The 20,937-nt window shown below is 44.4% G+C and overlaps 1 long non-coding RNA gene across 1 annotated transcript in view; it reads left to right on the top strand.

Moving 5' to 3' along the window:
* The first annotated feature begins 11,601 nt into the window (after window positions 1-11,601).
* Window positions 11,602-20,937, top strand: part of LOC127009757 (uncharacterized) — a 52,049-nt gene continuing 42,713 nt past the window's right edge. The window contains exons 1-2 of the long non-coding RNA XR_007762235.1: window positions 11,602-11,680; window positions 16,129-16,227. This is a non-coding gene — a long non-coding RNA (uncharacterized LOC127009757). The remainder of the gene's footprint in view (window positions 11,681-16,128; window positions 16,228-20,937) is intronic.

Here is a 20,937-nt window from a genome sequence, read left to right as displayed (position 1 = left end):
TGACCCCTCTTTCTTTCTTTACCTTTTCCTTCATCCATATATTTATCCTACTTTCCCGCCACTTCCTTCTCATGCCCTTTTTCTCTCCCTCCCTCCTTTCCCGCTTTCCCTTCGCCCCGCTCCCACGCCCACCACACATCACGTCCCACACACCACCGGAACAGGACACGGTCGCCGCCCCAACAAGGCCACAGGTGATCCATTCCCTTGAACACGAGAATGCTCTTGTGTAGCCTCTGAGCGTGGACTGTATTACTCATGAAGCTGTCGCGTGGTAAATCAGAGCCTCTCCCTGACGCTAAGTGTAGAGGCTGTTAGCTCATTTGCGTCTCATTTCTCTCTCTCTCTCTCTCTCTCTCTCCTTACTTATTAAAGCCTCTAGACTCTGAAGGGGAAGTGTTACGAAGGGTGAAGCCGCAGTGTGCCTCTCCCCAACGCTCAATGTAGAGGTTGTTGACTCATGTGTCTGTTCGACCTTGATTCTCACACCCTCGTTCTTAACTTCCATAGCCTTCACTTCCCCTTACTGGCCCTTTCAGCATCTCATATTTCACTGGGTTTGTCGAGTGGGTCAGCCGGGGTGGCCTAGGTATGTCATAGGTTGTTAGAGTTCTTAGCACCAGTAGCATAAAGGAGGCTGTTGCAAAGTTGCCAGATTGTCGTACTCAGCCTCATATTTATCGACTTCCGACCCAAAAACTGTCCCGTGGACCCCAATAAGGAGATTCACTTATAATTATCGTTAAAATAGTTAATTCCTGATGTTTCTTGGCAATAGTTAGGCGTCAGAAACCGGTAAATACAATGCTCTGAGTACGATAATATGGCAACGGTGGGATGTTGACTAAAGGATATCGCTGTGGACTGAGGACAAACCGGCCTTAAGTTATGAGCATTTATATTTAGATCAAGACAGCAGATGGCACAGCTTTACATCCTTTCCTTAAGTGTTTTGAGCCTGCTAAGACATTGAACTTTAACACGGAGGCAGAAATGGCTACTAAGCACGTCGCCAGGTTATCGTACTCAGAGCATAGTATTTACCGGTTTCTGACACATAACTATTGCCAAGAGACATCAGGATCTAACTCTTTTAACGATAACTATAAAAGAGTTTCGTTATTGGAGCCCAGAAGACAGTTTTCAGGTAGGAAGTCGGGAAATATTACCGGCTGAGTACGACAATCTGGCAACGTTGTTACTAAGTGTTGCTAATCATCTCGTTCCCTAAAGTGATATTGACGAGAAAATAAAATGACGAGTGTGTATAATAATTTGGTTCGCAGAAAAGAGATTAAGCGAGTAGATTGGCGAGACGTGTGGTGGCAAAAAGGGAAAAGGGAAAAGAAAGAGGTGAGAAATGAGACGATAAACAGCATAACAAAGAAAACACCAAGACTTTAAGATGCTGGAAGTGAAATGAAAAAGGGACAAAAAGGGAAAAGGGAAAAGAAAGGGGGTGAGAAATGAGACGATAAACAGCATAACAAAGAAAACACCAAGACTTTAAGATGCTGGAAGTAATATGAAAAAGGGACAAAAAGGGAAAAGGGAAAAGAAAGGGGGTGAGAAATGAGACGATAAACAGCATAACAAAGAAAACACCAAGACTTTAAGATGCTGGGAGTAAAATGAAGAAGGGACAAAAAGGGAAAAGGGAAAAGAAAGGGGGTGAGAAATGAGTCGATAAACAGCATAACAAAGAAAACACCAAGACTTTAAGATGCTGGGAGTAAAATGAAAAAAGGGACAAAAAGGGAAAAGGGAAAAGAAAGGGGGTGAGAAATGAGACGATAAACAGCATAACAAAGAAAACACCAAGACTTTTACAACCAACCATGAGATTAAGCGAGTAGATTGGCGAGACATGGGATGGTGTATTATCTGCGTTTTTCTTTTATGAAATGTCTGGTGTGGAAGAGAGGCTTAGTCATTTATCGTAAAACTCCTCGGGTGATTTTTTTGTTTTATGGCCCAAGGGGTATTTGCAGTGCAGCCAACCTTGCTGACGGTCGATGCAGTAATTTATGGCTCACAGTCTTGCTTCAGGATACACAAAGGTCGTCGGCAGGTTTATCTTCTCATTAATATATGTGTTGTTTGCTTCGTGTGAATTAAACTCCTCCACCCGTCAATGCAAGTCGCAATGCAATAGAAACTGTACGATTATTTTGATCTCCTTAAATAAAAACAGTTCATCGAGTGAAAATCAAAGCATTAGAAAAGGTGCAATTATATTAAGCAGATTTTTCTTTCTCCTCCATCTCCTCCTCCTTCTGGTCCTCCTCTTCCTCCTCCTCCTCCTCCTCCTCCTCCTAACTAAAGCGGGCAGTCTGTTACCTGCTTCTCCATGTTTCCGTGTTTCCTCTTCAGTCATCGCGCCTCCGTATCGTCCCCTCCCGTCCATCTCCACCACTTCCAGTCAAGTCCTATTAAATGTCCCCAACTTGGCCTTCACAGTTTGACAGTGAGATCCATCAGGGTCCGCGGCCAGTGTGAGGCTGAGGACGACCAAAGGGACTGTGCAAGGGGCTGTTTGTACCGATGGTTGCCGCCAGAGGGGTTCCCGAGATCATGAACAACAGTTATATTGCCAACAAACACTTTCTTTTCTTCGTTATACAGTTTTGAAGGGTAAGATTTTCCGTATTCTTTTTTCGAGTCGCCCTGATGAAATGGACTTCATGACGATTCTTAGCTCACGAAACAGAGGCAGCAACACCAAAGACCTTAGGAAAGCATTTAAATACAACAAAATAACCACACGAAGATGCGCCGTTACGAAGGCAAGAAAGGGTTTATTTTTTCAGACACTTTCGGCTCTCCTTTCTTCCTTCCTTCCTTCCTTTCTTTCTTTCTTTCTTTCTTTCTTTCTTTCCTTCCTTCCTTCCTTCCTTCCTTCCTTCCTTCCTACCTTCCTTCCTTCCTTTCTTCTTTCCTTTCTTCCTTCCTTCCTTCCTTTCTTCTTTCCTTTCTTCCTTCCTTCCTTCCTTCCTTCCTTCATTCATTCCTACCTTCGTTCCTTCCTTCGTTCCTTCCTTCCTTCCTTTCTTCTTTCCTTTCTTCCTTCCTTCCTTCCTTCATTCATTCATTCATTCATTCCTACCTTCGTTCCTTACTTCCTTCCTTCCTTCCTTCTTTACTTCCTTCCTTCTTTACTTCCTTCCTTCCTTCCTTCCTTCTCACAACATCTATTTCCCAAGGCCACAAAGGATGCTAATTTTTTTTTTTAGTCAGGTTCTCACGAGTGTTTTTCACGTTCATGGTGTAGAAGATATGTTAGACTATCAATAGGCTCGTAAAAGTACTCTGGAAATACTGACAACCTCTAAGAAGGCTTTATCGAATGTGAGTGTGTAAGCCCCAATAGTTTTGAGAATATGAGCTCAGACCCGACTACAGCCTTTTTGTGTATAGTGTGCGCGTTGAGGTAGTGTTATGGTGTTTGTGTATGAAGGGTGAGGTGGTATGTGAGGGTGGGGAGATATTGGGGTGCAGCGTGGAGATTGTATGCTGTGCTATAAAAGGACTGTTGAGATTGTGAAAGCTTTTCCTGAAACCAGAGTGATGAATCGCTCCCATCCCTTCCGTGCTTCTAAAAATGGTATTCTCTTTCTTTTGCTCGGGGCGAGATACGATGTGTTTTCCGTTTATCACAGAACAAGACAATGCAGGCGTGGGAAGATTTAAGGGGAAAGGCCCAGCAGATCTATAGAAGACGTGCGATGAAACTATATACGTGTGTGATGGTCAAACTGCTTTTCCTCTACAAGAGCATTTCTACTTTTTTTCACGTTTTGGCCTTTGGCGACGGTGGGCTTTCTTGGTGGGGCCTGATGGTCGGCCCCAGCGCGTTATGGCGGAGGCAAGTGTTTATAATGGCGCCCCGGAGCTCATCTTTGATCTTCTCTTTTAGAGAGAGAATCTAGAGTTCGGGTTGATAGGTTGTCTTCTGGAAAGCATGTGGGTAGTCTTAGGCCACTCGGCGGTGACTGAAAAATCCCGGCTAGTCGCGGCAGGCGGGACACGAACCCGTGTCCTTCTGAACGCTGTTCCGGCGCGCTAACCACTCAGCCACCGCCTCCCCTCTACTGTGGTTTGTCAAAACAAAAGATGCTATGACGAATAATTGTCTGTTATGGTTTTCTTAGAATTGCTGAGACGCATATTTTTTTTCCTTTCCAGTGTACACATCTTTTTGTCTGGTTATTTGTACGACACACACACACACACACAAACACACACACACACACACACACACACACACACACACACACACACACACACACACACACACACACACACACACACACACACACACACACACACACACACACACACACACACACACACACACACACACACACACACACACACACACACACACACACACACACACACACACACACACACACACACACACTCACACACACACACACAAGCTTGAATAGATTGTGCAGCAGCAAATGCGGGGACGGGACAATACGAGCTCGCTACAAACCTTACATTGCACGACAAGATGAATACAGGCGAGCAAATACCCCCGACAAGGCAGGAACCAAGCAATGTGAGAGTATACACAACGACGGAAGGGAAGGAAAGCAGACGTCGGGACCATAAACATAAAAAAAGCTGCTGAATAAAACGTGAGTAGTGTCCAGGAAGCAGAATGGAATGGATGGAAGGTGAAATATGTGAAGATGAAGGAGCAGTAGGAGGAGGAGGAGGAGAAGGAGGCAGAGACTGAAGGGGAGGAAGAGGAGAAAAAGAGTAAGAGAAAGACTGGAAGGAAAAAATAGGAGAAGAAACAACAGGCGCAGGAGGCAGCAATTAAGAAGAAGAAAGAAGAGGAAAAAGCTTTGGCGGAACAGGGAGAAGGAAAGCGAGCCCGGAATTGTGTAGCAAGTGATGGCAAGGCGCACTGGACACTGGCGGGCCGTGCTGAATGCTGCCGGCGCACGATCACTCCCTTAGACTGAATGAGCTGGCGGGACAGAGGCCGAAAGGGATACACATACATAGGAGAGAGATACATATACGTGGATCGACACATAAATAGACAGGTACAGTGAAAGAGAGATATAGAAAGAGGTGGTCAAGGCTGCCTATCTCATTTTAACCCTAGAACGCTAACCATGGGTATGAGGTACCCATGCGAATGACGTCATTGCCATTGTGTATGGTTCCGGTGCTCTGAGGGTACCCACCTCCTCAGTAGCTTCATGTGCCCGCTTGACAGTGTAGGGAAGGTCGTTGTCTCTCCTCTCTGCTCACCTTTTGCCTACAGGCCTACATTCGGGTGTGCAGCATACCCATGGTTGGTGATGACAGGGTGTTGTACATGTCCTTAGGATATTGTTTACGTACTTTTTAGTGATCACCTGTGCAGTGGATCACAGGACCTGGGAGGCCATACAAAGTTTGGAAGCCATCGGATGATAATTTTTTATGATTTTTTTTTTGAAATTTTTAACATTTTCCTATTTTTAGTAACATTTTTCAGTACCTGATTTTCATACCAAAACAATACGTTTTTCAGTTCTTCTTAATGTTAAGTCAAGATACAAAGTTTGAAGTCCCTTCATGTAACTTTATTCCATTAAAACTTTACATTTATTTATTTATTTTTTTTTTTCAAAATCGGGTATGATGTACCCATGGTTAGTAGTGGTGTGACTTTTTCTAAGGTTAGTGTTCTAGGGTTAAGTAACTATCATGTTTGGAGAAGACCCCTTAGACTGAATGTGCTGGCGGGACAGAGGCCGAAAGGGATACACATACAGAGGAGAGAGATACATATACATGGATCGACACACAAATAGACAGATTTTTTTTTTTTTTTTACAGAAGAGGAGACAGTTCAAGGGCGTGAAAAAAAAAGAAAACAATAATGAAAAAAAGAAGCCCGCTACTTACTGCTCCTGAATAGAGTACAGAGGAGTGGCCAAAAAGAGAGGTCAATTTTTCGGGAGATACATTGAAAGAGAGATATAGAAAGAGGTTGCTTTTCGCTGCTTATCTCAATTTTAAATAACTATCATGTTTGTTCTAATATTGGAGTGGAAGGAGGGTCTATTCTTTCATTACTCTGTCTGTCTTTAAGAAGTTTTACGTGGATTCCAGACTTATAAGATTGTCTGAAAGTTTCGCCTTCAAATGTACAGCGAAATTTCTGAGCTCAGGAAATACAACCTTATAGCAGAATGATACACACATTATTTTTACACAACCTCCGACCAACCTTTTCGCTCCTCCACCATATTTCTTTCCCATTTTTCGCTTCGCCTTCACTTTACTTTCATTAAATGTTCACGCTCCCAATATCTCAGGTTTCCATCACGCTTCACCTCCTTTTCCCCTTCCCTCCCTTCCTCGCCCTCCTCTGTACGAACGGCTGCTCGGATTGCGTCACTCAGCCATCCAGGTGCCCCAAATAACCTCTCGCTTCATTTCTTCACGACGTAATATACCTAAGAGCCTCGCAACACACACACACACACACACACACACACACACACACGCTGGAGCAGGAGGAGCCGGAAGGAAAGCATGGGCACTGTTTATAGCGCCTCTCGCAACATCTGAAGTAAAAAGTTGCGGAAACCTGTCTGGCTGGCGACGTGGCGGAGGAACTTGGAGGCACTTGGCGGGGGAGGGCCGGGGCGACGGGGGCGGGGGGGGGGGGGGGTAGAGGTGTGCCTGGGTTGCTGGGAGGTGGGTGGATGGGTGAACTGGTTGACGGAGAAAGGACATGTTGTATAGGCTTGGAGTGGTAGGCTCCCGCTGGTCAGAAGGTTAAGTAGCAATCAAGGAAGATGATTCATTATAACTGCCCTCTTCTTCCTATTTGCTCTTTTTTTTTTACATATCTTCGTCCTTCTTTTTTCATCTTTTCTTGCTCCTCTCTTCTTGAAACCACCTCAGATAAAATAGAAATAGTTTTACATATCTTCTTCCTCCTTTTTTTCATCTTTTCCTGCTCTTCTCTTCTTGAAACCACCTCGGATGAAATATAAATAGAAATAGAGTCGATGCCTAACGTCAGTGTACTTCCAAGATGCGTTCCTCCGTATGAAGACCTTACCGCCTTGTAGCAACGTTCGGACACTGCTTCTTCAGGACTCCCAAATATGTGCTACACTTTTTAGAGGCATGTTACCAGTAAAAAGGCGGTGGAGTGACAAAACGGGGAGGGGAAATTGAGGGCAGGGGAGAGGCTGGAGTGGGCCTTACTTAAGTGATCTTGCTGGAAAGTGCGTAGAGTATGGGTGCCCGGAGAGGTAGCTAGGTAACGAAGGGGTGACCGGGGCAAGATGTGCAGGGAGGAGGAGAGGGTGATGGTGTCGCTCAAACTCCTTGGTGTTGGTGGTGTAGCGTCACTCCCTCTCCTCGGGCCTTACGCCATTATCATCAGCCTAGTTAGGGAAGGTATAGTTTTACACATTATCATTACCATATTTTCTCTAAGCCTCCTCCATTATCTCCTCCTCCTCCTCCTCCTCCATCACATTTTAGTTCGTCCTCTTCTTGCTTTAACACCATCATAACTTCATCATTGTTTCCACTCTTTTTAACGGCGACGTGTGTGTGTGTGTGTGTGTGTGTGTGTGTTTGTGTGTGTGTGTGTGTGTGTGTGTGTGTGTGTGTGTGTGCGCGTCATTGAAGACTTTAGGGTCCAGATCTCAACTTGTACTTGGAGATTAACTTTGAGGACAACGAAGTTAGGTCTCGTTATTATGGACTAACTTGATAATAGCCTTCCCGACGCTGCTAAGAAGCCCCCCGCCCCCCGCCCGCCGCCCGCCTTGACACCTCCGCCGCCCCGCCCCGCCACTCCGCTCCACCATCGAACTACAACAGCAACAAAACAACAGTATTAACAACAACAATAACGCTTCCACCACCAGCAATACAACAACAACATCCCTATACTGTTCAAACCCCTTATGCAAGAGTTAACCAGAATCATCACTCTTTCATCCCTCACGCTGGTAAACTCTGGAACAATCTTCCTTCATCTGTATTTCCTCCTGCCTACGACTTGAACTCTTTCAAAAGGAGGGTATCAGGACACCTCTACTCCCGAAATTGACCTTTCTTTCGGCCACCTCTTTGTTGGGAGCAGCGAGTAGCGGGCTTTTTTTTTATTATTGTTTTCTTTTTTTGTGCCCTTGAGCTGTCTCCTTTGTTGTAAAAAAAAAAAAAAAAAATACAGTAACAGCAACAATATCAACGCTTCCCTCACCACCAAAATGACAACAACAACATTAGCAAAATCAACAAAAAAATCCAGTTCTCTCTCGCAGCAAGCACAACAGCAGTAACAACGACGACGATATCAACGTTCCCACCATCATCAAAACAAACAACAACAACAACAACAACAACAACAACAACAACAACAACAACAACTACTACTCTCCCTAATCAACCACAACATCTCTCCTAACATCATCTCGTTTACGTTGCACCACTTCCTCACCACCATCACCACCATCACCACCACCACCACCACCACCACCACCGGATACATTCACAATGGTTGCATGTTCAAATTTTTAGGCGTCTTTCCTCCCTTAGCACGCCTCACGGGACACGTAATTTCGGCCTCATTGTCGCGTATAGAAAGTAAGCGATGAAATAATTTTATGCCTGACAGGATCGGGGACAGATTTGCGTGAAGCCGCGGGGAGGGAGATTTCTTTTCCTCCTTCTATGCAGTTTGAGTTTGTGTTGTTACTGATTTGTGTGGGTTGGGCCGTTCGCAGTGAGGCCTTAATTTTCTTGGGGAAGAGTTGGTTGTAAAAGTCTTGGAGGGTCGTATTCCTTAACATTTCGTCGCCCAAGTACACATATTTAACAAGGCTTTCCAGGAGTCGTTATATGGCCCTGGTGGTAGTTTGACCCTTCTCCTGTACCGTGAACCTAAAGAAAAACTAATTAGAACCCGACTGACCTCCTCTTTGGACCTTAGAAATAGCTGATGTGAAAACCGAAAGTGTCTTATAATGCCGACCTTCAAACCGGGTATTCACTATGTAAATTCTTCCCCGCGAACATTGTTAATCGTATTTGCATTAACTACATATCTATTTCCATATTTCAATCTTAATCTCCGTTTGCAGTGAGGTATTCGTTTTTTTTAGGAGAGAGTTGGTGGAGTCTTGGTGTGTCTTTGTTATGCTGTTATGCTTGTTATGTTTTGTTATGCTTTGTTGTTATTGATTCGTGTTGGCTGTACCGTTCGCATGTGAGGTCTTCGTTTTCTTTGGGGAGAGTTGGTTGGAAAAGTCTTGGTGTTTTCTTTGTTATGCTGTTTATCGTCTCATTTCTCACCCATTTCTTTTCCCTTTTCCCTTTTTGTCCATCTTTCATTATATTCCCAGCATCTTAAAGTCTTGGTGTTTTCTTTGTTATGCTGTTTATCGTCTCATTTCTCACCCCCTTTCTTTTCCCTTTTCCCTTGTTGCCCCTTTTTCATTTTACTTCCAGGATCTTAAAGTCTTGGTGTTTTCTTTGTTATGCTGTTTATCGTCTCATTTCTCACCCATTTCTTTTCCCTTTTCCCTTTTTGTCCCTTTTTCATTTTACTCCGAGCATCTTAAAGTCTTGGTGTTTTCTTTGTTATGCTGTTTATCGTCTCATTTCTCACCCCCTTTCTTTTCCCTTTTCCCTTTTAGCCCATCTTTCATTATATTCCCAGCATCTTAAAGTCTTGGTGTTTTCTATGTTATGCTGTTTATCGTCTCATTTCTCACCCATTTCTTTTCCCTTTTCCCTTTTTGTCCCTTTTTCATTTTACTCCCAGGATCTTAAAGTCTTGGTGTTTTCTTTGTTATGCTGTTTATCGTCTCATTTCTCACCCATTTCTTTTCCCTTTTCCCTTTTTGTCCATCTTTCATTATATTCCCAGCATCTTCCTTTACCTTCCTCCTTCCGTCATTGAATCAGATCTCATCCTTCCTCTGTTATACCTTTCGTCATATTTCTTACCCCCTCTTTTTCCCTTTTTGCTCTTTTTCATTTGACTCCCAGCGCCATCCTATATGCTCTTCCTCCCTCCGTTATTGGATCAGACTCCTTTCTCCTTCCCTCGAGCCCCGGGAGAACCCAGCCGCCAACGCTTTCGTGCCGCCGTGGGAGATATCCATCCAAACTCCTTCACTCAGTTCGGTCACATCATCTGAGGAGCCGCAAATCTTACCCTCCCTGGACACCCTCAGAGGCGGCGAGACGCGATGAATCTCCCTTCCCATCGGCCATCGGGAACACACAATCACTACCGCTGCCTCAGAGGACCTTTTCACCTCACCGTCTGTGCCGCCGCTTGCCCCTCTCCCGACATCCAAGTCCTGTCGTCCCATGAAACTTGACACATGGCGGCGTCTATTTCCCCCCCCCCCTCCCCCCTCCCCTTTACTAGGAACCAACAACACCGTGTTCGCTGGGGATAAGGAAGAGAGGGATGACGGTCGCTCGAATCGTGTCGTATCCTCGTCCTCAGAGGTTTGAATATGAGATGCTGTTGCCTCGCTACCACGTATCAAAGATGAATGGTTTTTGTCTGACTTTTCATATCCCTCTCTCTCTCTCTCTCTCTCTCTCTCTCTCTCTCTCTCTCTCTCTCTCTCTCTCTCTCTCTCTCTCTCTCTCTTTTTTCTCTTCTTCTCCCGATCTCCCCTTTCTCAGTATTATAAGATCTCCCTTGTACGACGCTCCCATACTCCCCCCCTCCCCTCCTACCCCTTTATTGCTCTTCATTAGATTTTTTTCCTCGAACTCCTAGTCTCTCCATTTGCTCCTAACCCTCCACGGAGATGAGAGTGAATGAGATGTCACCGTCAACAAGATTAAAAGAAGGAATATTTTGGCCAGATATTGTTTCTCTGTTCTATTGTGTAAGACTTCCTGGTTTGCCTGAAAGGAGTCTCAGGTGTGATGTAGTAATCTTGTGGGTTCAATTAGTATCCCTTCCTTTCATGTCGCCTTGTGAAATGATCGAGAACAAAGTCTGCACTCCTTGCTTTATATGAAACGAATCGAGCAACTTTAAGTGATTTATATGTTCGCTAAAACCTCCAGCTTACCAGAGTATTAAGACGCCCCTTCTTCCGAAACTGACCTGTCTTCTGTCTACTTATTCTCTTTTCTTTTATCGAGGTAGCGTCTAGCGGGATTTTTTTTTTGTATTTGTTTTTTGCGCTTGAGCTGCCCCCCTTGTTGTTAAAAAAAAAGAGACCCTTGTTTTGCAATGCTCACCCTACTGTTTAAATTTGTGACAAAGTAGAAAATAGACTGCACTGCCAAACGGGTGTGGTGGGTGGGCGGGGGCGTGAGATGGATACAGGCAATGTGTGAAATCATCTTCCACAATTGATATCTTTAGGAAAAAAAGGATATAACGATCTTTCTTCACATTTAATCAACCCAAGTCCACCAGTCATCACTATCATATTTTCTCATTAAACTTCTTCGTTACGTGCCTTGTCTGACCCATCTTGTTTACGTAAGTCAACCCCTAGAATCGCCCGTTTTCTTTTATTTTACGCCAGAGGTACCCCATGTTCCATTGTTGCCTCCACTCTCCAGCGACCAACAGGAGTGTGCGTGTGTTGGTGTCTGTGGCGAGTGAACTGTGGCCAAGGACGGAGTGGCGATTTGCGAGTGTCGACAGTGACAGGTAAGCCAATCTGATGTGTCATGAAATCAGCATAATCGTGACCACCTATTTAGGGATATGAAATGTGTGAAGCTAAGCGGTGAATTGCCCAAGGAAGTATCAAGCTGAATGGTCGTCATGGCGCTTAACCCTTTCTGTTTGTGTATACCTCGTCTCAGTGTTCACCTTATATGTAGGACCAGACGCTCTGTTCCTTATCCTTATCGACAAGGCTTTTTACTCTTTATTGTTATTGTAACCTATTTGCGATTAGGATCCTGGCAATGCGAGTGTAATCAAAGTACGGTGATATAAAAGTGATATGAGAAGTGCCTGTAATGGTCACCCGCAGCCTGTTCCTATATTTAGTTTTGCATATTTTCTCCCTCCTCGAATTTAAATGCTTGAAAGACGGAGGCATCATGACACCTTACGCGGATAAACGGAGAGTCGCTTTTATTTTTACATGCATGCCAAGTTTTTGCAGGAGCAGCGAATTTTTTTTTTTTTTGTCATGTTTTGTCCCATGGTGCCTCCCTCTTTAACTGTAAACTAATAGTGGATTGTGAATTTAGTTGCTGAGTCGTGCTTATTACGGTGAATATATAGCGAGGGAACAACTGCTTATAACGACTTAAATTACTCTCTCTCTCTCTCTCTCTCTCTCTCTCTCTCTCTCTCTCTCTCTCTCTCTCTCTCTCTCTCTCTCTCTCTCTCTCTCTCACACACACACACACACACACACACACTCAATAATTACTGATGATATCTGGCAATGATTTTAAGTTAGCGAATTTCATAAGTGTAATAATCACTTTATTTCATTGCCCCCTTAAGTACGTGTTAGCGAGTAGCACTAATCATTTTCACAAAGCTCCAATCTATAGAAAGCTGAAGCATTATATTAAGGACTGAATACTTAGGTAATGCTCCAATGCAGTGTCATTTCAAGAGTTCGGAGTTTCAGGGTTGATTGAAACAGTTGTTGCCTCGTTGCCGTACGTGAGTCTCCGTTCAGAAAGGGACTTAACCTGGTAGCAGCGACGGGCCAAGTTTGTGGCTTTACCGTGTACCAGCGACGGGCCAGATTTTTGCCATTATATAAACCCCCAAAAAACAGATGATGGATAAGTTGATCACAAATACGCTGATATATATTATGAAATGGTCTGCGTGAGTGATGATTTTTTCTAATTATTCTCGCTTAGAGGGAAGGGCCTTTAAGAAACATGATCCCCGCAGCTACCGGGTTAATACTTACTATGTTAAGAGTTCATAGTGACTGTAACGGAATGTAACGGAAAGAGGTCGTGGCCTTTCTGGGGAGCAGCTCACAACAGCAACGAACAAACAAACGTATACACATCGGGCTCTGGATCAGCATAAAAGGGTTGCTTGTTGCTTCACCACCATGTCCATGCGAATATGACGTAGTTGTAGTAGTTGAGGGTGATTTTAACTTCTGTAATGTACTGATATGTAATGTGTTATTGAATCTGCAGGTCTTAACTATTCAACTTTAACCATATTTCATTGTGTAAGTCGCATCGTCGTCTTCAGGTGGTCAGGACAAAAACTGGCCATTGTGTGTTGGAGGTTCGAGGCCGGGGGTGGGGGAGACAGCCTGGAAAAAGATAGTTCACGACATGTATCCATCCATTGGGAGTCAACCTCAGCTCCTGTTCACATCAGTATGCATCACTTTCAAAAGCCTGAAAGTCTGATTAAATTTATGACGTCGAGAAAGCTGTACAGATGTATGTAGAAAATGTATGAGCTCACTGGTAGGAAAAGACATCCGTGCAACGCAGACTGAGACTACTAATGCAACACACACACACACACACACACACACACACACACACACACACACACACACACTACGTTATAACAATCATACGACAATTCTTTTAAGGCAAATATTCAAAGCATCGTAATTTACATTTAGATGAAGCAGGCAGTTCATAAACTTGCGTGGGGTGCCTTTGCTGTGCTGCGAGTGCTATTGTATGATTACCGCCTCGTAGCTCCCCCTGATCCAGCAGACACTCTCCCCTCCTGCCCGTCGCGGAGTAATGAGAACAAAACACGGGCCGAGGCACGCACGCACGCCGCCCCTCCATGTGTTTGGGAGCTTAGAGGTGTGGCCGCAAAGGTGTTTATCAGGCGCTTGTTGGTGAAAGAGGAATTGTAGGTTCAACGAGTGATATACGATGAATAATTATAATTGGAGGCGGAAATAGGAGGGAAATGTTTAAGATGTTGTAATCAGCGGAACTAATTGTTTGTAGCGAAGTTTAGTGAAGACGCAACAGACATCTGTGGAGTAGTAATGGTGAAATGATGGCGTTAGTTCTGATGTTTTTTTTTTTTCATGGCTGGGGAAGTAAACAAGTATTCAACGCACACTCTCTCTCGACATGTTCTCCACCGATAGGGTCTCCTCGCTATTGAACTTTGGCACTAATGACAAGTTTTATTGCGACACCAGAGACAGATCACCTTTCTTCACGTTGTCAGTGCCCAGCTTGTCTTTCTCATAACATTTTCGAGAGTCACACGCAGCAAGGTCCAGTGTTGCATTTATGGAAGGTTTGGGTGGAGGTGTTGGTATAGCACAAGTCGCGTTAGTGCCCCTTACGCCCTATCTTAGCACATGAATATGAGGGGAAACATATTTGGGGTGAAGAAGAAGAGTGTATCAGGACACCTCTCCACCCGAAATTGACTTCTTTTTTGGCTACTCTTTACTTTTATAGGAGTGGCGAGTAGCGAGCTTTTTTGGTACTCTTTTTATTGCCCTTGAACCGTGTCCTCTGATGTAAAAAAAAAATGTGTGATTGTTATAATGAACGTGTGTGGTAGTCCCTGTGCAGCTTCTCAAGAGCATACTTATCTAGGTGTAGGGAACTTGATCTTATGTGGTGGTGTTTTGCGGGATGCAGTGAGGGAGTGGGCCGTGCAGCCTTTGGAAGCTCTGTTCTGTCTTATACACATATTTAAACTTGACCTTTCCGCCGGAGAGTCAGACCTTGATTCTTAGATTCCGATTCCTTCTCAGTCTCCTTGTGGCTCAAGTGCTTCATGAATGATGCTTTTTCATTGTTGTCTTTAGGCACGGAAGGCTGACGTTGTAATATTTTATGATGCAGAGATGAAATGTCTCGGTAAAATGCATGTTTTTTTTTTGTTGTTGTTTTAGTTTCGAGTAAAAAGTCTTGCATTATGACTCAGAAATAAATCATGAGCTACTTATCCTGGGTAATGTTTTTAAAATGAGATATATAAGACAGTGCTTCATATTAACAAAACTTTTGAGTTAAGTTTGTGGGAAAAGTCTCCGCCAGCGCCCCGCCGCCACGCCCCTCCGCCTCCAGGCAGCAGCCGGGCGGCTTTAAGCGCGGCCCGTCGAAGTCACACATTTATAAGTCCTGTGACATTTACGTTGGTGATGAGTGTGGTTGTAAAATTCAAATAGTGGGTTGGCACACCACAGCTCCGAAAAAGAATCGGAAAATTTGATATTTTAGTAAAACAATTTATTTCATTTTTGTAGATATTTTACTTTGGGCAATTTATTATTTATTTTATTGCAAACACACACACACACACACACACACACACACACACACACACACACACACACACACACACACACACACACACACACTATACCGCTGCCTCAGAGGACATTTGCATCTCGCCGTCTGTGCCGCCGCCAGCGCCTCTCATTGTGTGTGTGTGTGTGTGTGTGTGTGTGTGTGTGTGTTGCCCTCCCAAGGTGAAGGAACGGGAAGACAGACAGATAGATATAGATATATAGATATAGATAGATACTTTTGGAGCTGCAGAGACACATTGGCACACACAGGCGGCGGGTGTTCGGGGCAGCGTCATTATGTATCGAGTCACTGAATGGACGCTCGTGGTTGTCTCGTTGGTGGGCGGCGCGGGGCATGAGGCAGTGAATCTCTCTTCGTTTTCCTTATGAAGACGCATTAGGATGTGCTTGAGCCACGACAAATTATTATTAATGGCTGGAGAATAGAGCGGCGTCTCGTTGTTGTCGGGTGAGTTTTTGCCGTGCTGGATGGCGTTGTGTCTGGTAGGAAGGCTGGCTGTTACTCTACAAGACCAATAATTATTAGTAGATGATCATTACTGTCAATATATTTTTCCGTCTTTGCTCTACTTTACGAGAAGGCGCCCAAAAAGTCACAGCAGTCTTACAGGACCACAACTCAAGCACATACATCAGAACTCCAAATGATTATAAGACGACTCTATATTTTGATGTCGTTCCTTCTATTCCGTCGACTTACAGCAACTGCTAATCAGGCCACGACGAGAAGGCTTAGTTCACTTCATGGTGGAACACACATTGTTGTTATTGGAAATTTTAAGATGCAATGCGAGAAATAGGGCATGTGATAAATGATGTTGCTGAAAAAAACTTTATTTCCTTTCAGATTACCAGTAGCGAGCGGCTTCCTCCACGTGGCAGTGCAGGAAACGCACGATTGCCCCGGCGAGGAGCTTTGACGGGGACGCAGTGCTTGGGGTTGTCGGTGAGTACAGTGCTTGTTGTTGCGGGGTGTTTGTGTCCCATTGCCCTCATGACGCAGCTAGAAGTTGCACGCCGGCAGTTTTAAATAGCAAGTAATTAATTCAGTCAAATCCACTAATTGAAGATCACGTTAAAATGGTTTTCAGTTTTCTTGAAAAATGATACGTATGTAACTTAAAAACGATTCAGCTCCTCAGTCACCGTATGCAAATCTCAGGTTTGCCTCCCACATATTGAGTCTTCGTAGACACTGTTTTCTCATCATTTAATTAATATTGGGCATGGGGCGCCTCGCCTCGCCTCTCCCTCGTTAAGACTCCAACCCCAGGAGTTCGTCAGGGGAAGTCTTTCTGCAGTCCCCCATCCCAATCTGAGTACCTCACGGTAGGATCTATCAACAAGCTCAGGCCACAAACTCTGGGCGTCTCCTTGGCTTCCTCCACTCAGGACTGACTCGGGTGGGCAGGGTCGGCTTCTGGGTAGCGTGCCATATGCCCGTTTCGCCAGAGTTGGGGTTCACGAACTATGCGGGTAATAGACCTCGAATCAGATTCATGGAGTAATTGCCGGTTTGACATTTAAGTCATAAACGCGATATTCCTTGATTCTGCGTATACGTTTATTAGAGGCATCACCGCCTTAAGTCACTATTCGTTGTCAGTGTATCAGAGCCGTAGAGTAAGACAGGGAGCACAAACGACTTGAAGATTCGGATATTTATCCCCCTGCACGTGAATGGTATCGGCAACGCCATATACTCGTGCTGAGCGAGTCCATAACGCCGTGGGCCAAGCCAGTCGGCCCTAAGACTTTTTAACGAGACCCGCCGTTATACTTATTCACGCTACCAAGATATGTGATACATTCCAAGATATCAATGTCCTCACTACACATGAACAGACGGTACTGTTTCATCTAGCAAGTCTCTAAACACCTGTACCTTGGTCTTCGCCCAAGAGACTAAAAGTCATGAAGACATGAAGACATGAAGTACCAAAGGCTACGCCTCCCCGTGCAGTGCCGCGAGAGCCATCATCAGATTCTTTAGTGACTCCGCAAGGATTATTGCATCATCGACAGAAGCAAGGTCAGTGTTCTCACCATTTTACAGGTTGTGCATTATAGTATGTCTTTGCAGTTGATTATATCTCTTGGAATCATTTGTCATCTCATTTTAAAAATATCTTTTTCATTTGGCATATTGAATATGTCTTATTTCATTAATTCGATTACTTCCCTTTATTGGTGAAGCATTTCCCATTCTTCCTCTAAATGCAACTGTATTTTTGCGTACTTCATCTTAAGACACATCTGTGTAAATCATTACATTGTTAACTTCGTGTATAGGTCCGTTCGCCATGGTGTAGTTGTACTGTTTGTTAATATTATGGTGACAGTTGTAAGAGGTGTTTTGAGTGTCGGTAGTAACAGTGGCATGACGGGTGTGTGGACATGACGAGGGGGTCTGGGGACGGGAGGGGGAAAGATGGCCACGCCGGCAGCAAGGTCAATAATATCAGCTGAATGAACTATAAACGGGGTATCTGAACAAGTTATTCAGGTAAAAAAAAAATTTTTTCTTTTCTTCCACTGTCACCACTGTCACTTCCCTTTATCTCCTTTATCCTTCAATCTCCTTGTCTTCCATTACCACTTTCATTAGTTCTCTGTTCCTTATCTCTCCTCTCCTTTCCGATCCATTTTCTCTCATACCCTCATATATTTTTTCCCTTTTGTTTTCTTTGTTATTTCCCCTCTTCCTTTCTTCACTTTTCATCCCTCTTCCTGCTTTCACTTTTTGCGATAAGACTGAGGAAGTTTTGTTACGGAGGCGGAAGAAACGGCAAGTTATACGCGAGAGTCTGGCGGGGCTCATGTTGTGACGAGAAGTGAAGGAATGGGAGGGGACAGGTTAGGAGACGGGACGGTTTCGGTGAGGTAAGGAGACAATAAGCGAACGGCGAAGTAAGATAAGGGAACTAGAGGGAAAGGTGAGGTTAGGCTGTTAGGGGATGGGACGGTGGAGTAGTGTAAGGGGACGGGAGGGGAAAGGTGATGTTAGGGAACGAGAGGGGAACGGTTAGATGAAGAGACGGGAAGGTAAATGAGAGGGGAGGGGAAAGAAGGAGAAAGGTGAGAGGAGGTGAAGGGACGGGAAGGTGAAACACACACTCACACACACACACGCACACACACACACACACACACACACACACACACACACACACACACACACACACACACACGTTCAATGCTTACGACTTTTTTTTTTATCGGCGAAGCTTTCCTTAATAATAAATTGTTGCTTCGCTGTTGCATTATTCGCTCACAGGTAAATGGTTCAGGACGCGAGCTTTACCGAGAAGGATTTACGTTCACTATTCTCGCTGTTTTAATTTTCGATGTAAAGAAAATTTAATACACCGAAAATGAAAAGGTGAAAAAATAGCGAAAAATGAGAATATAAAAAGACAATTATCTGATACATAAAAAAATGAATAAGATTTTTCGCACTTTTTTATTTTCATTCTGTATTTAAGATTTTATACCCAGGAAATGGAAAAGTAAAAAAAAAAAAAACTGATAAATGAAAATACAAAAGACGATAATATATAAAATCGATAAAATTGTTCATATTGCACTTTTTATTCTGTATTTGACTATACTTTAGAAACTCTTGCATTATTGGCTCACTTAACTAAAATAACTTGGCGGCCAGTGTAACGTAGCAGCTGGAGAGAGGGGGGGGGAGGGATGGAGTCAATAGCCGGCCCCCGCACGCCTCACTCCCCGGGCGGAGCGCTGAGGCCCCGCCATCCATCAGCCCGGCGGTGATGAACGGCCGACGCCCGCCCGCCACCCGCTCGCTGGGAGGAAGCGCCTCAGCCATGGTGTTATTAGTTTTACTTATTGTTTATACACACGACATTCATAGACCATCTTTCATGAACACGTGCTCTCCCTACGAGCTTTTCGGACGCTTGTATTTTCCCCATAAAGTATTTATCACAGAACCATTTTTACTCTCGATAATTTACCTCAAACACTTATTTTTATACACTTTTTATCACAGACATTCATGCTTTCCCACTTTATTCCCATGAACATTGTTACAACTTTTAGCGTAATTTCTTTATGCACTTTGAGCACCCGCTCGCGCGCGCGTACACACACACACACACACACACACACACACACACACACACACACACACACACACACACACACACACACACGTGCACCCATCCACACACCCGTACTCACACTTTCACAGCATCCAGCACTCTACAACACTCCTGCCAACTCAACTCTTCAAGCACACTTTCCAGCAAGCTGTCATAAATATAGACTCCACAAACATTATTTCAATGAATACACGACTAGAACATTTCATAAACTTCAAAACACACAATATCAACGAACTCGCTCGTTCCGCGAACATGCACTCCACGAGCTGGATTTCCACACTCCTGCAACACTCCACTGACATACGGCTTGTAGGATTATATTTTTACTTTATAAAAATAGTATCTTTTTAATGTCATGGTATATCTGCCTCGTTGAGGAGAGGATGCGCCGAAAGAAACGCTGAATAGTGAGCTTATATGTATTACTGATGAGAGAGAGAGAGAGAGAGAGAGAGAGAGAGAGAGAGAGAGAGAGAGAGAGAGAGAGAGAGAGAGAGAGAGAGAGAGAGAGAGAGAGAGAGAGACCCCTCCACCTTTTTGTCTTAAGACAGAACAGGAAGCTTTAACCCGGATTGTTTAAGCTGAGTGTTGATATAAATGTTCCACATGTGTTTTGTAGAGTTCTAGAGGCGATGGACACATTCTGTTTGTAATGCTTCCACGTTTTGAAAGAATTTTGCTAAATAAATACAAAATATTTTGGATTTAGGAAAGGAAATAAACATTAAGTGGTACGGAGCTTCATAAACCCATTTACGTCGGCTTTGTGTTCTGTTTTATGCGCTGAATGTGTTTGTCGCCGGTGGGTGGCTTATCTCACCCCAGTTTACGTATTGTAAACCCACTGCGAAGATTTCGAAACACATGTACAAATGAATGGATCGATATTTTTTTAACATCACCCAGACCGTATAAATCTAAAAGGAAACTACTGCAGTCTATAACAAATAATGACCTATATAGATAACAGAATGTTCTAACCACTGCATTGAAAACGCCAAGGCTTGACTGTGTGTAATTCATCATGTAGGAATAGGAAGCATGTCGTCCCAGGAGGGCATGAGGGAAGTGTGTGTGCGTGATGTATGTCTCCCGGCGGGGCTGTGATGGCGCGGCGCATGAGGGGCAAGACGCCAGCACGGTACAGCTTGGCGGGCGGGCTTCCTAATACTCCGGCCCTCCTAAGCGTGGCTCTTTGTCTCCCCCTGATATTGACCAACGAGGCGAAGCAGTGCAAGTGGTGTGAGAGGAGGGAGTGTGGTAGGGGTGAGGGAGGATGGCAGGTTGTTGGGGGAAGCTTGAAGTGTATGTGGCAGGGTGTCGGGGTGTGTGGAGGGTTGGGTTTATGTGACAGGGTGTTGGGGTGTGTGGAAGGTGGGGTGTATGTGGCAGGGTGTCGGGGTGTTGTGGTTGGGGGTTGTATGTGGCAGGGTGTGTGTGGAAAGTGTATGTGGTAGGGTGTCGGGGTGTGTGGAGGGTGGGGTGTATGTGACAGGGTGTCGGGGTGTGTGGAGGGTGGGGTG

Source organism: Eriocheir sinensis, chromosome 41 (genome assembly GCF_024679095.1).
Source record: "Eriocheir sinensis breed Jianghai 21 chromosome 41, ASM2467909v1, whole genome shotgun sequence".
NCBI lineage: Eukaryota > Metazoa > Arthropoda > Malacostraca > Decapoda > Varunidae > Eriocheir > Eriocheir sinensis.
Note: the sequence above shows the minus strand (reverse complement) of the source record. Positions and strands in the feature narration are given on the sequence as shown.